This window comes from Humulus lupulus, chromosome X (assembly GCF_963169125.1).
Source record: "Humulus lupulus chromosome X, drHumLupu1.1, whole genome shotgun sequence".
In the NCBI taxonomy this organism is placed as follows: Eukaryota; Viridiplantae; Streptophyta; class Magnoliopsida; order Rosales; family Cannabaceae; genus Humulus; species Humulus lupulus.
In genome coordinates, this window is record NC_084802.1 from 195,171,765 (window position 1) to 195,193,065 (window position 21,301).

General features: G+C 41.8%; 1 long non-coding RNA gene across 2 annotated transcripts; it reads left to right on the top strand.

Moving 5' to 3' along the window:
• Window positions 1–11,754: 11,754 nt before the first annotated feature.
• LOC133803891 (uncharacterized) lies at window positions 11,755–15,839 on the top strand. 2 transcript variants are annotated; one of them, XR_009878193.1, is made up of 5 exons: window positions 11,755–12,064; window positions 12,144–12,341; window positions 13,235–13,335; window positions 14,769–14,993; window positions 15,611–15,839. It is a non-coding gene; the product is annotated as an uncharacterized LOC133803891 (long non-coding RNA). The 2 variants fall into 2 exon arrangements; XR_009878192.1 differs by lacking the exon at window positions 15,611–15,839 and having other exon boundaries at window positions 14,769–15,121.
• The last annotated feature ends 5,462 nt before the right edge of the window (window positions 15,840–21,301 follow it).

A 21,301-nucleotide genomic window follows, 5' to 3' on the forward strand; every position in this document is an offset into this window, starting at 1 on the left:
TAAGAGTTTCACATTGGGCAGAATATACATAATTTCTTTGTTTGCCTAGTCATTAAAGATAAATACAATAGTTATTTTATTTCTTCTTCTTTCCCTAAATCCCCCTAGCGTGATGACAGTAGTTTTGTGACCAACCCATTACTATCCGATACTTAGAGACATCATATTGTGTGTTATCATTTCCAGAAATGAATTGTGTATTCCTTGCTTTAAATATGTATATATTTTTAAATTTTCTTGTGATAAGTTTAAGTGTAAATATTTTGCAGGTTGATCAGTTAGTACATAAATATTAAAAATATAAGATTCTATTTTTTTGATCAAATTTATCTTATGATAATTTGCCAAAGCACTACTATCGAGAAATATAGGTTTGCATCACTAGTATCTTATTGGAAATAGATATTTCTACTTTGGTATCTAAGTGCATAATTTGTAATCATTCTATCATTTTTATCAAGTAGACATCTCTATTGAAATGCCATTGATTGACAAACCACTGCATATTGGCAACTTTAAGTCTTGGAATCTTTTCATATTCTTTATGAAATTAGGCACTCACAATAATTATCATGCAATCAAGGGAAACCATCCATGACAACTGTTGATTAATTTTTTTTTTTGGTAGTTCTATTTGTTCTATTTTACAGTTCACTATCAGGTATGAGTTTGAGTATTAATCATTTAATTTCTTATGTAGTTGAGCAAGTCGATGTCACAATGGAAACAAGAGCATATTGAATCAACTTTTTGTATGTACTCTGTGACAGTCAGAATCATGTGATCCGTAAGGAGAAAGACCGGGTAAGCTGTGCAATCCCACACCGCCTGGGGAAGGTCAAGTGTGATGATTCTAAGACTGTGTAGGTATGGGACTACACAGTTGAAGAGGGCTTAAATGGATTGATGGGTACTACCTATATCAGGAAGGTGCATCTTCTTTTTGGTAGCCCATCACTTGAGAACTCCAAATTTAAGCGTGCTTGGCCTGGAGTAATCTAGGGATGGGTGACCTCCTAGGAAGTTTTCCCAGGAAGTGTGCGAGTGAGGACAAAGCACGCTGGAAAGACTTGTCTTGGTTTGTAGGGCCAGTCGTCATTCCAGAAAGCAGCCATAGTGACGTGGGGCGTCACATACTCTTTTAGTTTACTATTAACTTTAAGTTGAAGCATTAATTATTTAAATTTTGTTGTAGTTAAGCAAATGGACTCGCAACAAACACAAGTGCACAAAGGATGATGAATTGAAGAATGTAGCAAGTTTAGTGCATGGTTTACTTTTGTGTATCTTGTAATGTTTCTGTTTTTCATTTTTAAAGTAAAAAATGTTCAAGATTATAAAACTTTATTATGTTATGCTTTCAAACTTAAGTTAGAACTAAGATCTCGTGAAGTAGACACATTCATGGTTTGAATTAGTTATTGTTTAATTTAATACTTATGGTTTATCAATCTATTGAGAATTACATTTTATGATTAATTTTGATTTTGTTTTATCAAAATACAATAATGAAAATCTTTTAATTAAAAAAAAACCCTACAAGTATACTTATCAAAATAAAATTTAAAACATATTATCCACAGTAAAGTAACAAAATTTTATTACTAGACTTTTAATATGTTATGATTTAGAAACATATTATAAGCGTAAAAAATCATTATGATTTATATAATAGAACAAACTAAAAACGCTATCAAAATAATCAAATGTAACATGTTGACGGTGAGAACTCGTCAACTAAGTTAAGTTGGAAAAAATTGCAAAGTAAAGACTGTCAATAAAATAGCCTTAGAAATTTAAGTAATATCTCAAGAATAATGGCATAACAACAATGGAGAAATCAATTTTTCATTCACTCTCAAGCACTTGCCACAGTAAATTTTCCAATCCCTTTTCAGGTGGAGCTAGAGTTCATTTTATAGTAGGCACTAATGGCCCTGGGTACATGGTGGTCCAGGGGACCAGATGGTACATGAGTACACTAACAGAAGAGTGGCTCCAGGGGTAGTGGTGTTGGTTCTAGTATATGGTCAGAGTTTGTGGGAGCACCTTAGCTTTTGCACCCGGTCATGGCTCCACTACTTGCCTTGTACGGGTGTCAGAGACGCGGTGGTGGCATTGCCATTCCTCGTACTACTCCCAACCACCACTACTTGTTGGGCACGGGTGTCAGACCTGTCCCCTGATCCTAGCAGGCATGTACGTACCCCTTTAGAGGTACCTTGTACGTACTCTTTTTGTCTCTTGTGGGTCACCTTGAAACTGGCATCATGCAAGCGGTGCCTCGGGACAAGACCCATTGGAGCAAGGTCGCCATATAGGCGTAGATCGTGGGAGAGGCTCCCACGAGCGCCCGCCGCGAGGCTGCGGGGCGCTCCAAGACGTTGCACGTGAGATGGTGCTCTTGGCCTAGGCATGGCCGAGCCATGGCCTCGCGGGTTATACGGGCTCCCCCCAAGATGCCAAGATGGAGGTAGGGGCCTCGGGCCTAGGTGCGTCCGAGCGAGGCCATGATCATGCGCGCACGCGAGGCAGGCCGCGCGCCTGGGGCATGGCCGAGCGAGGCCATGGTGGTGCAGGCGCGAGGCGAGCCGCGCGCCTAAGGCGTGGCCGAGTGAGGCCGTGGAGGTGCGCGCGCGAGGCGGGACACGCGCCTGGGGCGTGGCCGAGAGAGGCAGTGGACGTGCGTGCGAGGCGGCCCGCGCGCTTGGGGCATGGCCGAGCAAGGCCGTGATGATGCGCGCGCGAGGCGAGTCGCGCACCTGGGGCATGGCCGAGCGAGGCCATGGTGATGCGCGCACGCGAGGCGGGCCTCGCGCCTAGGCACGTCCGAGCGAGGCCGTGGTGATGCGGCTGGGACCTCACGCATCACCAGTTGATGTGAGGTTGTTTCCAAAGGACGATGGTCCGAGCGTCCCGTGGTTCAAACACGCATTTAGGCCTTCATGAGACCTTAGCACGCGTCTGGGATCTTTTACGGGCGCGGAATATTGAGCATCCACACTTGCCCCCCAGTCTAGGAGAGGACCTTTAGGTGCTCTTGTAGACTATTCTCCTTGATTCTTATAAATAGGCCTTCATGCATGTCTCATTATTTTCATCTTACTTCTTTGGCTTAGTGGTTTTGAGAATCCTTCCCCTTCCAAGAGGTAAAGGGTTCAATCCCCCACTCCCACATTTTTGCCATAGCTTCCCTCATTTTATTTTTTCATCTCTTTTTATATATATATATATATATATATGAGCTAATTCTTTGGTATGTCTATTTGGGGGCTAACACACCATTTTTGTTTATTTCTGCAGAGACGTGCTTCGACCATTTGGTGCTTTTTGGCCCTCGACCTCCTTTCGACCTCGACAACGCTCCATCTTATCTGCTTGAGGTATATTTTCGTTTTCCCTCACATTCATTGGGTCCAAATTAGCATTACTCGGGATGGGGTACCTTGGCATGAGCTTGTAGTAAGTTTGACCATATGCATGCCCCTCTTTTTTATACCCTGTAGTGGGCCATTTAGAACGTTTGCATCTAGAGATATTAAGCCTATTCCTTTTTGTTTTGTAGCCATCCCCTCATTTATACTTGAACCCCTTTTCGCTTTCGGGACGAGGTCTCATGGCCAATGAAGGCCCGTCCGACATACCTCCGGGGGTTGAGTTTATTGACCTGTCTTCAGACTCAGAGTCCCCTGAGGGAAACCCTCACCAGGACTATGACTCCTTAAGGCAGGCCCGTATCCGCCATCTTGAGTACATGGCTGAACTTAGGCGTAAAATTTGGGTGGTGGAGAGCGAGATCGACTCGGTGTCGAGAGGAGACGGATCACCTGTCCCCCCAGACTTTAATGACCATGTAGCGAGCCTTAGGGTGACCCTCTTAGAGTTGTGGAGGGAGTTGGAGTTTATGGAAGAACACCTTCTGCTTGAGCCTTCCAGCCCATCCTCGCCTGATGACTGTCATGGGGCTGCCTCTGCTTCTCCTCAGCCCCTAGTCTTGGTTTTTCCTAGCTTAGCACTTTTGCAGTCGCTCCCTCGATGGAAGACTCTTTCTAGGAAGAAAAAATGGAGGGTCAAGTGTTCTGTTCCTTCCTCACATTTTTTTTTTTATTTTGCAGATATGCCGAGGGCACGACGACAGGTGACTTCCAATGAACCGGACGATGCTCCTTTACTGGCAACCGAACTGGTGTCGCGTGTGTTCGAAAACAAACTGATGGACATCGTGGATCACCATCGCGTCCCTCCAGAGTACGCGTTATATGTTCCTCAGGAGACATGTCGGGCTGACAGTCCTAGGCCCGGCTTCGTGGCCCTCAGCGAGCACATCCTGAAGGCGGGTGGTACCATCCCATTACACCCGTTCTTTATTGCGATCCTTAACTACTTCGACCTTGCCCCGCTTCAGCTGGCTCCCAATGGCTGGCTGACTTTAAGCTGCCTTTTCGTTGCATTCACGAAGCTGTTTAAACGCGCTCCTACGGCGACAGAGGTGCATTTCCTCTACAACCTCATGCCCCTTCCCAAGTCCAAGGGCTTTTACTATTTACAAAAAGCCAACAATGAGTCCACTTTGATAGAGGGCTCGATGTCCAACCCGGGGTCCTGGAAGCAGGACTTTTTCTTCGTGGAAGGCCCCCTCTCTGTCCGCGAGAACTTTCGGGCCACTCCCAGTAAGTACCCTAAGCATCATTTTCTCTCTTTTACTTTCTTACAACTTATTGTTTCGTGACTTACGTTCATATCGACCATGGCGTGTATTATGCAGAGCAATTCCCTGAACCCATAGTTGTCGGGTCGGAAGCGAGAGACATGAGAACGTTACTCGGCGCTGACCCCGCTATGAAAAAGGTTGTGTGCCTATTCACCGTGAAGAATCTGAACCGCTATAAATTGTCCTCTGTCTCGGACCCCAAGTTGTTGTGGACCATCTCTGGGTCCACAAAGATGAAGGGGGCCTTGGCCGAGCCTTGCCCAGATGATGATGAGGATGAGGAAGAGCCGGAGGAAGCCCCCCTTGACCACGGGGGATCCCACCAGCTGCCCCCATCTCCTGGGGGATGCCCTCCATGTGCCTCCTATGATCCGGACATAGCCCCTCACTCTCAAGACCAGCGGGATGTTCCGGGGTGTTATGTTTGCCCTGACCCTGAGGGCTACGACGCCTTCACTCAGGCTCCTCTTGACCCTGGACCATCGAGGACTTATTTTGTCGACCTTCCGGAGCCTCCCACTGATCTACCAGATCCTCAGTTTTCCACTTTCACCGCGCCCCCTCCTGTTTCAGCGAGCGAATCGTCCGTCCTCACCCAACCAGGTGCCACTGGTGCGAATGGGCAGCCCTGGGTGACTCGGATGGCGACGTCTTACGGGCAGCGATACATCCAACTTGCCTCGGGCCTCCCCGTATCTGACTGGAACAGTCTTGGGAATGTTGCCCAAACGGACCTTGGGGAAACCCTAAGGCGCACCATGGCCTGGGTGAGTTCCTGTACCTTGCGTCGGCATTATTATGTATAGATGTACATGCGTTTTTCTTTTTGTTACTTATTGTTGATGCCGTTAACTTTCTTGTGCAGGCCTATACCGTGGCTCTACGGTTTGCCGACTCGTCCAGCAACCTCTCCGCGTCTACTGCTGAGAGGGACTGCCTTACAGCCCGGGTCCAGGAGCTCGAGAAAGAGCTTGAGAAAACCCAGTCTGAGCTAAAGAAGGTTCGGGCCGAACTTGCCACCTCGTCGAGAAGGAAGCTGAAGGTGGTTGCCAAGGCCAAGGAGCTGAAGAACCAAGTTGCCAGCCTGAAGAGCGAACTCCAGGCGACCAAGGATATCGTGACAGTGTCACAGGAGAAGGTTACTTATTTAGAGGCCGAAGTCAAGTCTATCAGAGTCGAACTCCAGACTGCAAGGGCCGAAGTTGAGGCTACCAGGACCGAACTCCAGGCTGCTAGGACCAATGTTGCTACGTTGTAGGAGATAAATGCTTCCTTGTAGGCGGAGAAGACTGCCATTGAGTACAGGTCCATAGACCGCGCCCTTTACAACGTATGGAGGCAGGATCCCAATTTTGATTTCTCTTCTTTTGGTGAGCATACCATCGCTTGAGCGGCCCTGTGGAGCGCCCATGGTAGGAGGCCCTGAAGTAGTCATTTCATAACTTTTGTTAGCTAGCCCACCATGGGTGTACGCTCTTTTTTTTTTCTTTGACTCTGTAATATCATTATCACTACTACTTTTCTTTTGTAACTCTTGTACTATCTTCAAAACTTTCTTTTTCAATGTATATATACATGTGTTGCTATTTATCTCTTATTCTACTGCATTCGAGGCCCTTTTAAGCCTGTATGATGGGGTTTGGTTGGTTCCCCTCTTTTATTTACCAGGCTGGAGGTCTTTTGGAGCCCATGTGAAAGGGTTCACTGGGACCTCTTTTGATGCCTCTTGATTACTCTTATAAGGATATTTTGACCCCTTGGGTCCTAGCTATCCTTTTATATATTCTTGCGCGCGCTTATTATTTGTTGCGAGAAGCGTCCTTCTCGTCGTTATTCATAGTACTATTTTTGCAAGGGTCTCTTTTAGGACCCTTTTTGGCTAGACGACTTGGTGGCCACTCTAGACTTATTACTGTCGTTACCATAGTTTTTTTTTGTAAGTCCCTTTGGCCTCCTTGATGTCCACAAGGGTAGCTAATCCTTGTGAACCCAGGGGATGCCTTGTAAGGACTTCGCTTAAGGCCCTGATATAAGGGGTCCTTCTGGGATCCCCCGCTAAAGGGTCCGTTTTAGGGTCATGGTCCCTTTTGAGTCCTCCTGATGAAGGATCGTTTTTAGGGTCCACCTGATAGAGGGCCCTTTTTAAGATCCCTGTTAGAGGGCCCTTTTTAGGAGCCTCCTTTTTAGGAGGGCAAGGAGTCCTTTTTAGGATCCTCCGTTAAAGGGTCCTTTTTACCATCCTCCTGATAGAGGGTCCTTTTTAGGAGCCTCCTTTTTAGGAAGGCAAGGGGTCCTTTTTACGATCCTCCGTTAAAAGGTCCTTTTACCATCCTCGTGATAGAGGGTCCTTTTTAGGAGCCTCCTTTTTAGGAGGGCAAGGGGTCCTTTTTAGGATCCTCCGTTAAAGGGTCCTTTTTAGGAGCCTTTTTTTTTTTTTAGGTTCCCCCTGTTAACTGTATGTTTTTGCCTCTTGTCCTGCCCCCTAAGTGTTTGGTGAAATTTATTTCGGCAGGCACTTTGGCTGATGCCCGCGCAGCGAAGAAAAACAACATATGAAGTTGCAAACAATTTCATTCATAGCATGCGGTTTACAGCCAACTTTGTAAATAAAAGGGGTTACATCTAATTAGGAGGTTACCTAGGTAGCCTCTTTGATTCTTACTTACTTAAGCTAAAACAACGAGGAACAAATTAAACATAGGTTCTTGTTGCCCTGAGTGTTGAAGCCTTGCTGGTAGCACTTCTCGAGAGGCTCCGTTACCCGAGGGTCCAATCTTGTGCGGATCTAACTTGTGTGGGTCGCTCCTTCATACACAACCATTGTCATCGGTATAGATGGTTTGGTGGCTGCGCGGAGGGACATGTTATAGCATTCCCTCGCTTCTTTCTGCTCCCCTTTCACGCATGATACTTCCTCGGGGGTTGGGAATTTCATAGCTAGGTGATACATAGAAGTTATCACCTTCAATTCTCTCAGAGAGGGTCTCCCTAATACCGCATTGAAGGCTGAGGTGCACTCCACCACGACAAAGTTAGCCATTACGGTGGTTTGCCTGGGTTGCTCCCCCATGGTGAGGGCTAATTCAATTGCCCCCAGGGGTTGCATCGAGTCTCCCGTAAACCCATACAGAGTCGCAGTGCAAGGCTTTAGGTGACGGAGGCTCAATCCCATCTTTTCCAGCGCCGGTCGATATAAGATGTCCATAGAGCTCCCGTTATCCACCAAGACCTGATGTACCCTCATGTTAGCAAGCTAGGCAGTTAGCACCAAGGGTCATTATGAGGGAAATGCACCCCCTGGGCATCTTCTTCAGTGAAAGTTATTGAGTCATTCTCGCCCTTGAAGCTCTTCGGGGGGCGTTGCTCCAAACTTAAAACGCAAGGTGGTGGACTTCGTCGGGCCTCCTAGGCGTACTTGTCTCGCCCCTTCCTTGAATCGCCTCCGAATCCTGGTCCTCCAAAGATGGTCCTGACCTCCCCTTGCACTTCTGGGGCCACCTCTCATGCCTGCGGTGGGGACACTCCTTCTTCTGGCCTCTGGCTATCCTTGCGCACATACCTGCCCAAATATCCTCTGCGGATGAGTTCCTCAATTTCCACCTTCAAATGGTTGCACTCCGCGGTGGTGTGGCCGATATCCTTGTGATATTGGCAATACTTACTGGGGTCTCTTTTAGACCGATCTTTCTTTATTGGCGGGGGCCTTTTGAAAGGGACCTGGTTTTCGTTCGTAATGAAAATATCCTCCCTCGAGTGGGTGAGGTCAGTGTAAAAGGTGTAGGGGCTCTGTGTGTGCTCATCAGAGCGTTGGTGCTTCCGGGGTCGATCATCCCTCGTTCCCTCATAAACCCCCTTCTTCTTTGCACCACTTTGGTTATACCAGACTGAAGGTTTTGGGGGCGATGGGCCTTTTCCAGCCTTGAGGTTCTCGTGACCATCCTCCACGTGAATGTACTTTTGTGCCCACTCGTAGAAATTATCCAAGTCTGTGACCTCCCTCTTGAGCATGTTATCCCATAACTTGCTCCCTGGGTGTACTCTTGCCGTGATGGCCATTTTCAGCTCTCGGCGGGTCAGGCTTCCTACCTTAGCTGCCTCCATGTTGAACCTGTGGATATAGCTCTTCAGACTCTCGTTTTCTCCTTGCTTCACATTGGCGAGGCTGGTGCCTGGCATCGCGTAGTCTTGCACAGCGTGGTGTTGCTGGAGGAATTCATCAAAAAGTTGTTGCCAAGATCGGATGGATTCCGGTCTAAGCCTCTTGAACCATTTGTATGCAGGTCCTTTTAATGTGACAGCGAAGCAATGACATCTCGCCCCGCTGCCAATTCCCCTCAGCTTCATCAGGTCGTTAAATGTATCTAGATGATATTTCAGATCTTTGCTTCCTTCGTAGGGGGTCATGTGGGGCTCTTTAAAGTTGGCAGGGAGCCTGATGGCGTGGATCTCCCTGACGAAGGGTGATTCATGGTCGAACTCCTCCTCAAAAATTTGACCTCCTGAGGCAATGACGATCTTGCTTCGTAGGCTCTTCATTTCTGTGTCCAAGTCCTGCCTTCTCTTGCTTAGGGAGTCCTTTAAAGCGGACGGGTTAGGATCACCCACCCCTTTGCCCTCCCTAGGCGCCATAGGGGGTGTGGTCCCTTTACCCGCCCTCTTTTTATTGAGCTCCTCTCGTAAATCTGAGGGTGCTCTCTTAGAGGTGACCTCGTCCTCATTACGAGGGGCAGCGTTGGTCCTTGCCTCTGGTTTCTGGGCCTGCTTTGGTGGTTCAGGATGTTCGCATCGCTTCGCTCGGGGGGTGTTACTGGTAGAGTGCCGGGTCCTCCCATCATCTACTAGTACGGTGGTCTCCACCCCCTCCCGACCTTTCGCCTTCCTCTTAGGCAAGGCCACGCTTGACTTACCCTGCAATAGGCCATTCAGCACCTCTTGCATGTTCTCCAGAGTGGTCTCCAACCTTTGGTTCTTACGGTGGAGCTCACGTATTTCTTCTTCATAGAATCGAGATTTTGAACTCGAGCTCACAGAATGGACCCGCGGATGCCTATCACGCCTACGGGTAGAGGGGCCCGTGTCCTGCCGGCCGGAGTTCGGTACCTGTGGTGATTTAGGGAGAGGGAACTCATTAGCATTTTCCGGTGGTGCTATCGGAGGACTCTCTCTAGGTGGAGCGGTCGATGACGAGGCCTCTCTATCACCTTCATGAACCCCAGGGTCCCTTGGGGGCTCCGCGCCTCTGGGTGGAGGAGGGTCCTCCATGGAGGCCTTCAGCTGGATTTCGGTAAGGTGGACCTCCACCTCCAGTGGCTCCCTGAGTCGCTTTGAACGCCTTGGCATTTCTTCTTGCCGGAAGTAATGGTAGAACAGTAGCTTGGAACTTACGTTCCCACAGACGGCACCAAACTGTTGACAGTGAGAACTCGTCAACTAAGTTAAGTTGGAAAAAATTGCAAAGTAAAGACTGTCAATAAAATAGCCTTAGAAATTTAAGTAATATCTCAAGAATAATGGCAGAACAACAATGGAGAAATCAATTTTTCATTCACTCTCAAGCACTTGCTACAGTAAATTTTCCAACCCCTTTTAAGGTGGAGCTAGAGTTCATTTTATAGTAGGCTCTAATGGCCCTGGGTACATGGTGGTCCAGGGAACCAGATGGTACAAAAGAACACTAACAAGAGAGTGGCTCCAGGGGTAGTGGGAGCACCTCAGCTTTTGCACCTGGTCATGGCTCCACTACTTGCCTTGTACGGGTATCAGAGACGTGGTGGTGGCATTTCCATTCCTCGTATTACTCCCAACCGCCACCACTTGTCGGGCACAGGTGTCAGACTTGTCCCCTGATCCTAGCAGGCATGTACGTACCCCTTTAGAGGTACCTTGTCCGTACTCTTTTTGTCTCTTGTGGGTCACCTTGAAAATTGGCATCATGCAAGCGAGGCCTCGGGACGAGACCCATTGGAGCGAGGTCGCCATATAGGCGTAGATCGTGGGAGAGGCTCCCACGAGAAGCCCCCCGCGAGGCTGCGGGGCGCTCCAAGACGTTGCACACGAGATGGTGCGCTTAGCCTAGGCATGGCCGAGCCATGGCCTCACAGGTTATACAGGCTCCCCCCAAGATGCCGAGATGGAGGTAGAGGTCTCGAGCCTAGGTGTTTCCAAGCGAGGCCATGATGATTTGCGCACGCGAGGCAGGCCGCGCGCCTGGGGCGTGGCCGAGCGAGGCCGTGGAGGTGCGCGCCACTACTACAAAATACCCTTTACGGGACACTTTTTTAGGACACGCACATAAATGCAAGTCCTTAAAAATATTTATGAAGTTTTTAGGACACTCATTGAGAGTCCTGAAAAAACGTAATTTAAGACTCGCAATGAGTGTCCTAAAAGAAAATGTGAGTCCTAAAAAAATATGGGCTATAAAAATAAGTGTTTTAATTAATATTTTTAAGGACTTGCTTTGGGAGTCTTTAATACTCTTTTAGGACTCGCAATGAGTGTCCTAAAAGAATCTGCGAGTCCTAAAAAATCTGAGCTAAAAAATAAGTATTTCACTTAAAAAATTTAAGGACTTGCTTTAAGAGTCTTAATATTTTTTTAGAAGCAAGTCCTAAAAAAAAGTATTAAGGACTCTCATTTTTAGTATTAAGGAGGGCAAGCCTCTTTCTAGGGTTCCATACTTTGGGACTTTATGTTCATAATGATGTCATGCTTGCTTTTGGTACTCCGGAAAAACAAATCTTGATCGAACCTATATTTGCCCAATGGATACAATCTGCTCATGGTAAAACTTCATATGGGTTCGATGTACTTTTATCTTCAACGAATGGTCCAGCGTTCAACGCGGGTCGAAGCATATGGTTGCCTGGTTGGTTAAATGCTGTTAATGAAAATAGTAATTCACTATTCTTAACAATAGGACCTGGAGACTCTCCAAACAAGTCCTTAATTATTTTGAAGTAAAAAGCATAAAAAAACTATGGCTTTTTCGAAATTATAAGGTTAAAATACACAAAATAGAAAACTCATCAGCCATTTGGGGATTTATTCATCACACGATCTAGGGCTGCTGGGTGGTGAACGGCGGCTGCTGGGCGAACAGCTGCTCAGCGGCGGCTGGGTGAACGGCGACGGTGATGGTGGTGAACGCCTCCAGCAAGCGTGGGTTCTCGGCTCCAGCACTCTCGGCGTCGTTGACAGGAACGGTGACAGGAAAATCTTCTCCGGCGTTGGTTCTCGGCTCCAGCACTCTCGGCGGCGGTGCGGGTTCTCGGCTCCATCACTCTCGGCGGCGGCGTGCTTCTCAGCGTGGGTCTCTGCTGGTTGTTGGTTGCTGGTTCACGATTCCAGCAGGTTATCTTTTGCACCTTTTATTTAATCTATCCACCATTATGTTTAAAATTTTATTTCTTATTTTGTCTCTCTCTTCCAGACCTCATCTCTCTCAAAATCCCTAGAATTCCTCTACACATCTAGCTCTCACTGCCTTTGAAATCCCTCATTTCAATACAAAGGGACCAAAGCCCAAATGAATCCTCATCATATCATCTCACTGTTTCTATGTGCATCGTCTTCCCCCTTCTTTCTCTACGGAGCTGTCTAGGTTTCATTTCATTTACAACCAAGTGTGGTAAGTTTCGATTCTTATATTTGGTGACCTTATTTGTTTTTTGTTTCCTCTGACTGTAAAATCTATCTTTTGTTAATAGATTTATATATTTCTTTATGGAAAGACTTTTGGTAAATGGTTAAGAATGACTTTGTGAGCATCCCATGAGCATAAGACATATGGAAGTGTTTAAAGATTGAATATATTTGATCTTTAAAATAATTCCTTAAGGTTCTTTGTTCTTCTCAATTTTTTTTTTCATGTTAATTTCTATTCATATTGATTTGGGGATATCTTTAGGTGAGTCTTGCTCCTGTATATTTTTTAAGAAAGCAGTAGCAACGTTGGTAATATTTTTTCTCCCCTGTCTCCTTTTCATTTTAATTTTATACCCATCATGATTTTGGTATACTACCCATTGTGATTTCTGGAATCACTTGAATGTTCAAAACGTAAGAATAAAATATAAGAAAAGAGCACTTTGAAGAAGTAGTTAGTTTACTATGCTCACGGGGAGATATTATATATATATATAAATCATTTATAGGTGATGTCTCTTCAACTAATTATATATGATGTTGTTAAATTTTTAATCTTCTGTTTTTTTATATTTTAATTTGTAATAGAAAGATGATATTTCCTACAATAGAACTTTACTAATAATAGTTATTTAAAAATTTGTAGGACCATGTTTGATGTGTTTCTTGTGGACTTCTTGAATGTCATGTTTACAAGTTGCCACTTATGATAACTTAAAAAGCTTGGCTCTGTTTATGTAATGTAGTTTAGAATTATAGATGTTTCCTATACGAAAGCCTAAAAGATTGAAGAGTATTCTAGTATTTCTTGAGACTATATATATATATAGATAGAGGTATCCAAGTAAGTCTGATTCATGTCTTTTAATCTCAAAGCTGTTGCAGCCCCAAATTAGTAGAAATTAAATGATGGCTTCTACTAAAGATCAAGTTCTACAAGCTAGCAAATATTGTCGGAAATTGCACTAAATGATCAGGTACTGAGTTTATATTTCAAATGAATTTCCTTTTGTTTCCACACTTTATTTAATAGTATTGAAACTTGAAAGAGCTTGGTTATATATATATATATAGTAATTGGAATAGTAATTCATAGTTATACCATTAAGACAAAATAGAAAAACACAGATTTTGGTGGAGCATGAACCTATACATATAATATAATCTAATTCAAACAAATGAGGTGCACACCAACCGTTTGTTAAATGGCCTCTCGAAACTCTGTTATTGTTATTTGTATTAGTTCTATTTTGGATGGAATAAGTTAAAATGGTTGGTCTTGCCATTGCTTTCATTTTATTTAGCAGCTATTGCTGTCACATAAAACTTAAATTAGTTATCAGTTGTGTTAGTGCTGAATTTATTCTTCGATGTATTTATGAGCTTATATGCCTGTGGTTGTGCATTATGCAGGTTGATCATTCTCAACTTATTTTGGTCTATGTGTATTATTAATTTTCATCATGTCCTAATGCAATTTATGCTATTTGGTAAATGCCTTGTTCTAATTACAATTCATTTATCAACAAATTTATACTTGCGGTTCAAGACTAGACTATTTAATTGTTGAAAAGATTATCTGGTCTAAACTTGCTGGACTAAAATAATTTTTTTAGTTTCATTTGGTTGATATTGTCTTAAGGACAACTTTTTTAGTAATGATTTATCATTGTATTTATGTGAATGAACATTTATTATAGATTTGTTCTCTGTTTTTGTTATGCCTTTGACTTTAACTCTGTTTTTTGTTGAGTTGAAGTGTTTTGATCATAATAATGAATATATCATTATTTTTACCTAAACCAACATTTACTTATTAATGAATTTTATATCTTGCTAATTGCTGAGATGATATATGGGTGCCGAGCAATAATTTTTTAAACTATTTGACTCTTGTTTGTAGGCCAGATTTGATTTATATATATATAGAAAGGAAGAAATAAAACTATCTCTTTTTTAACAGCAAGTATTTGTTTTCTTTTGAAATTAGTGGGGCTGAAAAATTACATGAAAATTTGCACATGAAATTTTTTATATGTATATATATGCTATTTATCTCAGACCAAATGATAGTTTGCCACGTTCAGTATATATTTGAAATCTACTGTGAAGTTGTTATTTATAAATATACATATTATATATATAAGCTTATGCAATGGTGACAAGTTTTCTTTCACCAATCAAATTATGGTGAAAGAAATCATACCATATTGAAAGGAAGTTTATGACTAGTCAAGTTCATAAGCTTAGGTGTGAATAGATACATGGTGACCTCTAGTCTCTTATTTATGTGCATTTATTTATCGAAGTTTTAATAAGAACATATTAATAGACGGAGTTAACACTTGTGGTGCCATTTACTTGGTTAAAGTTTTTTGTAGTGAGGCTAATCATGCTTGCGTTGTTTCAGGTTCGTCGCTTGAAAGAATTTGGGGTTACCAAGGGAGAATTGACTCGCTATTTGGATGTACTTTTGAAAGATAGTGAACATCTGGCAGCTATGATTGATAATGTGTCATCCGTAGATAATTTGGATTTTATTATGGAGAGTGACGCATTGGGCCATACAGTAATAGACCAGAGGCAAGGACATGAGAGTTTGGTCACTGTTGCTGGAACAATTAAACTTGAGGAGGTAACAACTTTACTATACAAGACTAGTTCTGTCTTTAGAATCTGTACTGTGTTGAGCTTGATGATCTTCTGTAAGAACTTAGCTCTTCATTCAAATAATAATATTAAATTAAATGGCAGTCTTGTTGAGGTAGTGTGGTTATATAGCTTTATGGTGAAGTTTTATTCATCTTTGGGTGTGTTGTGCTTTTGTGCAAAAAATTAAGCAGTTATCTTAGTTTTGGTCATTTAGTTAACTGGTGAACTAAAGTGTTTTTTTTTACCGTCTGTGCAGCCTCCTAGTATATATTTATTGATCTTTTATTCTCAGTTACCTCATTTTTCACTGGCATGTTATCTTTAATTATTTTCTTGTATAGGTAAATTCTATTGGGGCTAAAGTATTGGGACAACTCAAAACACATTTTCTTCAGTGATTTACAATAAATAAAAACATGTACTGGTGAATTATGTTTTAATTTTCATGTAATATGTTTTTTTTTGTAACCTATTTTTTTGTTAAATTTTCATGTAGTATATTTCTGTTAATTGATGTTGAGCTTTGCTTAGTCAGATTATACTTTTTTTTTGAAAAGTTTGATGAAGCTAATAATTAAAGAACTTTTTTACAATGTGCAGGTCTATATTGAGATGCATTTCTTTAGCGCAATACTAGACAACAATGATAGTTGAAGCTTTTAGAATCAAAATTATATTTCACTAACTTTGTATACATTTCTTGTTTAATATTTGGTGATGGTAGAATTTGACTATAGTATAAACTATCATGTAATATGATTTTGTAAGTCAAGAAGACTAAATACTGGAATGATATTTTTGAGTAATTAATAAATTATTTTGTTGTATTTTCTTTTGAAATTTTAGAAATCTAACATATATAATACATTTTGGACACTCAAAGGGATATATTTTTTCTAAATCAAAATGAAAATTGTAGCTGCATTTTTTTTTTTTAAAAATTACTTTTAAGGGCATGCAAAGTGAGTCCTAAAAAATTACTTATAGCACTCAACTAGATTTTTTAGGACTCACGTTGCGAGTCCTAAAAACATTCTTTTAGGACTCGCAATGAGAGTCCTAAAAACATAAGTAAAGACATTCAACCAGATCTTTTAGGACTCGCACCAGATTTTTTAGGACTCGCAATGGGAGTCCTAAAAACCTAATTAAAGACACTCGACCAGATTTTTTAGGACTCGCGAGTCCTAAAAACTTAATTAAAGGCATTCAACCAGATTTTTTAGGACTCGCGTTGCGAGTCCTAAAAACATTCTCTTAGGACTCGCAACGTGAGTCCTAAAAACAATTTTTTAGGACTCGCAATGCGAGTCCTAAAATACCTTAGTTTTTAAGGCTCTCAAATAGAGGACTCGCAATGCTAGTCCTAAAAATCCTTTTTTGTAGTAGTGCGCGCGAGGCGGGCCGCGCGCCTGGGGCATGGCCGAGCGAGGCTGCGGACGCGCGCGACAGGCGGGTCGCACGCCTGTGGCATGGCCGAGCGAGGCCGTGGTGATGCGCGCGTGAGGCGGGCTGCGCGCCTGGGGCATGGCTGAGCGAAGCCATGGTGATGCGTGTACGCGAGGCGGGCCGAGCGAGGTCGTGGTGATGCGACTGGGACCTCACGCATCACGAGTTAATGTGAGGCTGCTTCCAAAGGACAATGGCCCGAGCGTCCCGCGGCTTAGACACGCATTTAGGCCTTCATGGAACCTTAGCACGCGTCTGGGATCTTTTACGGGCGCGGAATATTGAGCATCCACATAACAGTTGAAAAGTGTTGTGCAAAAAGTATAAGATTCAATGTCAAATTTATAACTAAATACTTTTACTAAATGTTATTATTTGAATATTATAGCAACTAGAAATGTGTTATTGAATAGTTTAAGATAACATCGAACATAACATTCAAATACTATTATAGAAAAGACAAGACTTTTAATAACAGGGGCTATGTTAGCATTTTCAGAAGTGTTATCAATACTCTCGGTTAGCAGTTTTTAAGTGTTATGAATACTATTTTTTCTTGTAGTGGGTGTTCACTTGATACCTCTATGTCTCGCTTTGCACCGTTAATGCCCATGTACACTTTCCATTCATGAATGTTCTTGAGAATACTCCCAATTCTCATGAGAGGCGGCACCACCCCTAGGTCCATATAGGTAGAATTCTTACAGTATTTTGTTACAAAAATACTTGTCTTCACAAGACTGAATTCTATTAAAAAAAACCTTTCAGGTTTAACTGAATGATGGTGGCCGTGGCCTAGGGGACAGAGAGCAGTGGCCGCGGCCATTGATGTCCCTGGCCACGGCCACGGGTGCATTTCAGGCCAATTTTTCAGTTTTTTCCAAATGTGTTGAACGGTTCCAAAAACCCAAATAACTCCCAAATCTCAATTTTAATTTCATATTAATCCTATTAAACATTGGTAACAGCCATGGGGGTTGATGGAATTTGAAATTCAAAGGGTGTCTCTAAACTCTATAAATATGAGCCTATAGCTCACTTGAAAGACACAACATTTCTATCCATTAGAGCACTTGGCTAGAAACACCTTGAGGCTTGATAATTCCATAAAGCATTTCCAATATCTGAGAGAGATCCCTTAGTGCTTGAGTTAAGGGGAAATATGCTTTTGGACAAAGGTTTCAAACCTTGTTCAAGTTGGTGATCCTCAACACTCTTCACTTTGGTTGTGTGAGTGAGAGTTTATTATTTTTGTTCTTGTTCTTATTTTCTTCTATTGCTTTTCTTCTTTTTCTTCTTGTTCTATATACTTGCACTTTTGTTGAAGAGTTGTAATCCTTTTATTTCCTTTGTTCAAACACTTCTAGTTTATTTGTATATTTTGTAATAGAGTTGTACTTTCTCTTTCTATCATCTTACATCTCCTTCTCCTTTTATTTGTATTTTCAGCTATAGAGTTGTAACACTCTTTTTAATCAATCATTATTTATTTGTAATATATTGCATAGAGTTGTATTTTCTTACCATTTCCATTGAGACATATACATATTTTCATAACATTCAAAAGCTTATTCCTTTGTTTGTTTCAATGGAAGGTGAGACCATCAAAATCATGAATCAAGACCTAGTGAGGTTGGATAGGTTCGATGGGTCCAATTTCACTAGGTGGCAAGACAAGGTGAGATTCCTTTTGACCACTCTCAAAATCGCCTACATTCTAGAATCCACTCTAGAACCTCTCCCAACGCCATCCGACAAGGACACTCCCGAGGAGGTGGAGAAAAGAAGGAAGAGGGAGGAGGACAATCTCCTTTGTAGGGGCCATATCCTCAACGCCCTATCCAATAGGCTCTATGACCTCTACACCGAGACCAAATCGGCCAAGGAGATATGGGATACACATGAGAAAAAGTTCAAGGCGGAAGAGGAAGGTACCAAAAAGTTTTTGATATCTCAATACTTTGATTTCAAATTTTTTGGTGATAAACTTATTCTTCCTCAAATTCAGGAATTGCAAATAATTGTTAACAAATTGAAAGTTTTAAAGATTGAGCTTCCCGAGGCCTTTCAAGTTGGTGCTATAGTGGCTAAATTACCACAAACTTATAAAAGTTATAAGAAAAGAATTCTTCATAAAAATGAGGATTATTCTTTGGAGGAAATCCAAAAGCACATTCGAATCGAAGAGGAATCGATATGTAGAGATAAACTTGTGGAGGGGTCTAATGGAGAGACTTCCAAAGCAAATGCGGTGTCACAACCAAAACATCCCAAAAACAAAGGGAAAAAGGGTAACGAGAAACCTTTGGGTCCAAAAACCAACCCAAACAAGTTTAAGGGCAAGAAAGGTCATTGCTTTGTGTGTGGGAAAAATGGTCACTATGCTAGAGAATGTAGGCATATAAAAGACCAACAAGGACCTAAGGTGAACGCAGCTCAAGAGGAAAACATAGTTGTTACCCTTAGTGAGGTGAATGCGGTCCAAGGCAAGGTGAAAGGGTGGTTGTATGATACATGTGCCACCGTCCATGTCACCTATGACAAATCATTGTTCAAGACCTTTGAAGAGTCAAAGGGCAACCATGAGATTCAAATGAGCAATGAGGGAAAATCCAAGGTACTTGGCAAAGGTACCATTGAAGTCTTTTTCACCTCCGGCAAGAAAGTTACATTAGTGAATGTATTTTATGTTCCCAAAATGAGTAGAAACTTGGTAAGTGGTGATTTGCTTGGAAAGCTCGGCATTAAAGCCGTTTTTGAGTCCGGTAAACTTATACTTACCAAATCAAATGTATTTTTGGGAAAAGGGTACTCTTGTGAGGGTATGGTTAAATTGTGCACCAATGATGTAACTTTCAATGTTATCAATAAAAATGCTAATTCCGCATATATTGTTGAGTATGATTCTTTATTTTTGTGGCATCTTAGACTATCGCATATAGGTTTTTCAACCATAAAAAGAGTAGTAAAATGTGGTATGATTGCATGCAATATTAAAAACCATGGTAAATGTGAAACATGTGTTAAGGAAAAAATGATTAAGAAACAATTTCCTAGTGTCGAAAGATCATCTAATTTACTCGATTTAATCCATAGTGATCTTTGTGAATTAAATGGTGTTTTAACTAGAGGTGGTAAAAGGTATTTTCTTACTTTAATAGATGATCTTAGTATATATACCTATGTGTTTATTTTAAAGCATAAAGATGAAACTTTTGATGCTTTTAATTTGTATAAACTAAAAGTTGAAAATCAACTAAATAAAAAGATTAAGGTGCTAAGAAATGATAGAGGAGGAGAGTACTTCTCTAATGAATTCAATAGATTTTGTGAAGAAAATGGTATAATTCATTAATGCACTGCACCTTATACACCACAACACAATGGTGTTGCCGAAAGGAAAAATAGGACTTATCTAAAGATGATAAATTCTATGTTGGTGTTTTCTAAGTTGAACTTCAACTTATGGGGTGAAGCGCTTTTAACTGCTTGTCACATTCTTAATCGAATACTGATGAATAAAAATGAGATATCTCCATATGAGTTATGGAAAGGAAGAAAACCCAACACAAGGTACTTCAAAGTGTGGGGGTGTCTTGCATATTGCAAGAAAAACGAACCTAATAGAACAAAGTTAGATTCAAGAGCCATAAAGTGTGCTTTTGTTGGTTATGCCAACAATAGTAAAGCTTATAGACTGTTAGACTTAGAGTCTAATATTGTGATTGAATCTAAAGAAGTTGAATTTTTTGAGAATATGTTATGTGACAACAATTCTCAAGCTTCAACATCTCTAAAGGGGAATTTGTTATATGAGAACAATTCTCAAGCTTCTACATCCAAAGTTGATTCTCAAGAGGAGAATTCTCAAAAGGATGTAAAGCAACCATTTGAACCTAGAAGAAGTCAAAGGCATAAAAATCATAAAAGTCTAGTCGTGGATGAGATAGATTCTCAACAAATTTCATTCTACATGGTAGAAGGAAATAGAGAGGAAGTTATTAGGAAAATTCTTATTGTACTTCTCGTTGAGGATGATCCTAAGACTTATAGAGAAGTTATGCAATCGAGAGATAGTGCATTTTGGAAAGAAGCCATCAATGATGAGATGGATTCCATTCTTTCCAATAACACTAGGGAATTGGTAGACCTCCCACCGGGGTCTAAGACAATTGGGTGTAAGTGGGTATTTAGGAGAAAATACCACACTAACGGCACTATCCAAACCTTTAAAGCTAGATTAGTAGCTAAAGGGTTTAGGAAAAAATAGGGTATCGATTATTTCGATACTTATGCGCCTGTTGCAAGAACAACTTTTATAAGAATTTTGTTCGCTTTAGCTTTTATACAAAACTTGTATGTTCATCAAATGGATGGCAAAACGACATTCCTTAATTGTGACCTCAATGAGGAGGTCTATACGGAACAACCCGAAGGGTTTGTCCTACCAAAATATGAACATAAATTTTGTAGACATGTAAAATCCTTATATGGATTGAAACAAGCTCCTACGAAATGGCATGAGAAATTTGATCAAGCCATCATGTCTAATGGGTTTAGATATAACAATGGAGACAAGTGTTTGTGTTCCAAAACTTGTAAGAGATATGTGATCATTGTTTGCTTATATGTGAATGACATGCCTATTCTAAGTAATAGCATGAAAGGGATAGAAGATACAAAGAGGTTTCTATCATCAACCTTCAAGATGAAAGATCTTGGAGAGAAGTTGACACCATACTTGGTATCAAAGTAAAGAAACATAGTGGGGGTTTTGCGTTAGGGCAAGCCCACTATGTTGAGAAAGTATTGAACAAATTTAACCATCTCAAGGTTAAAGAT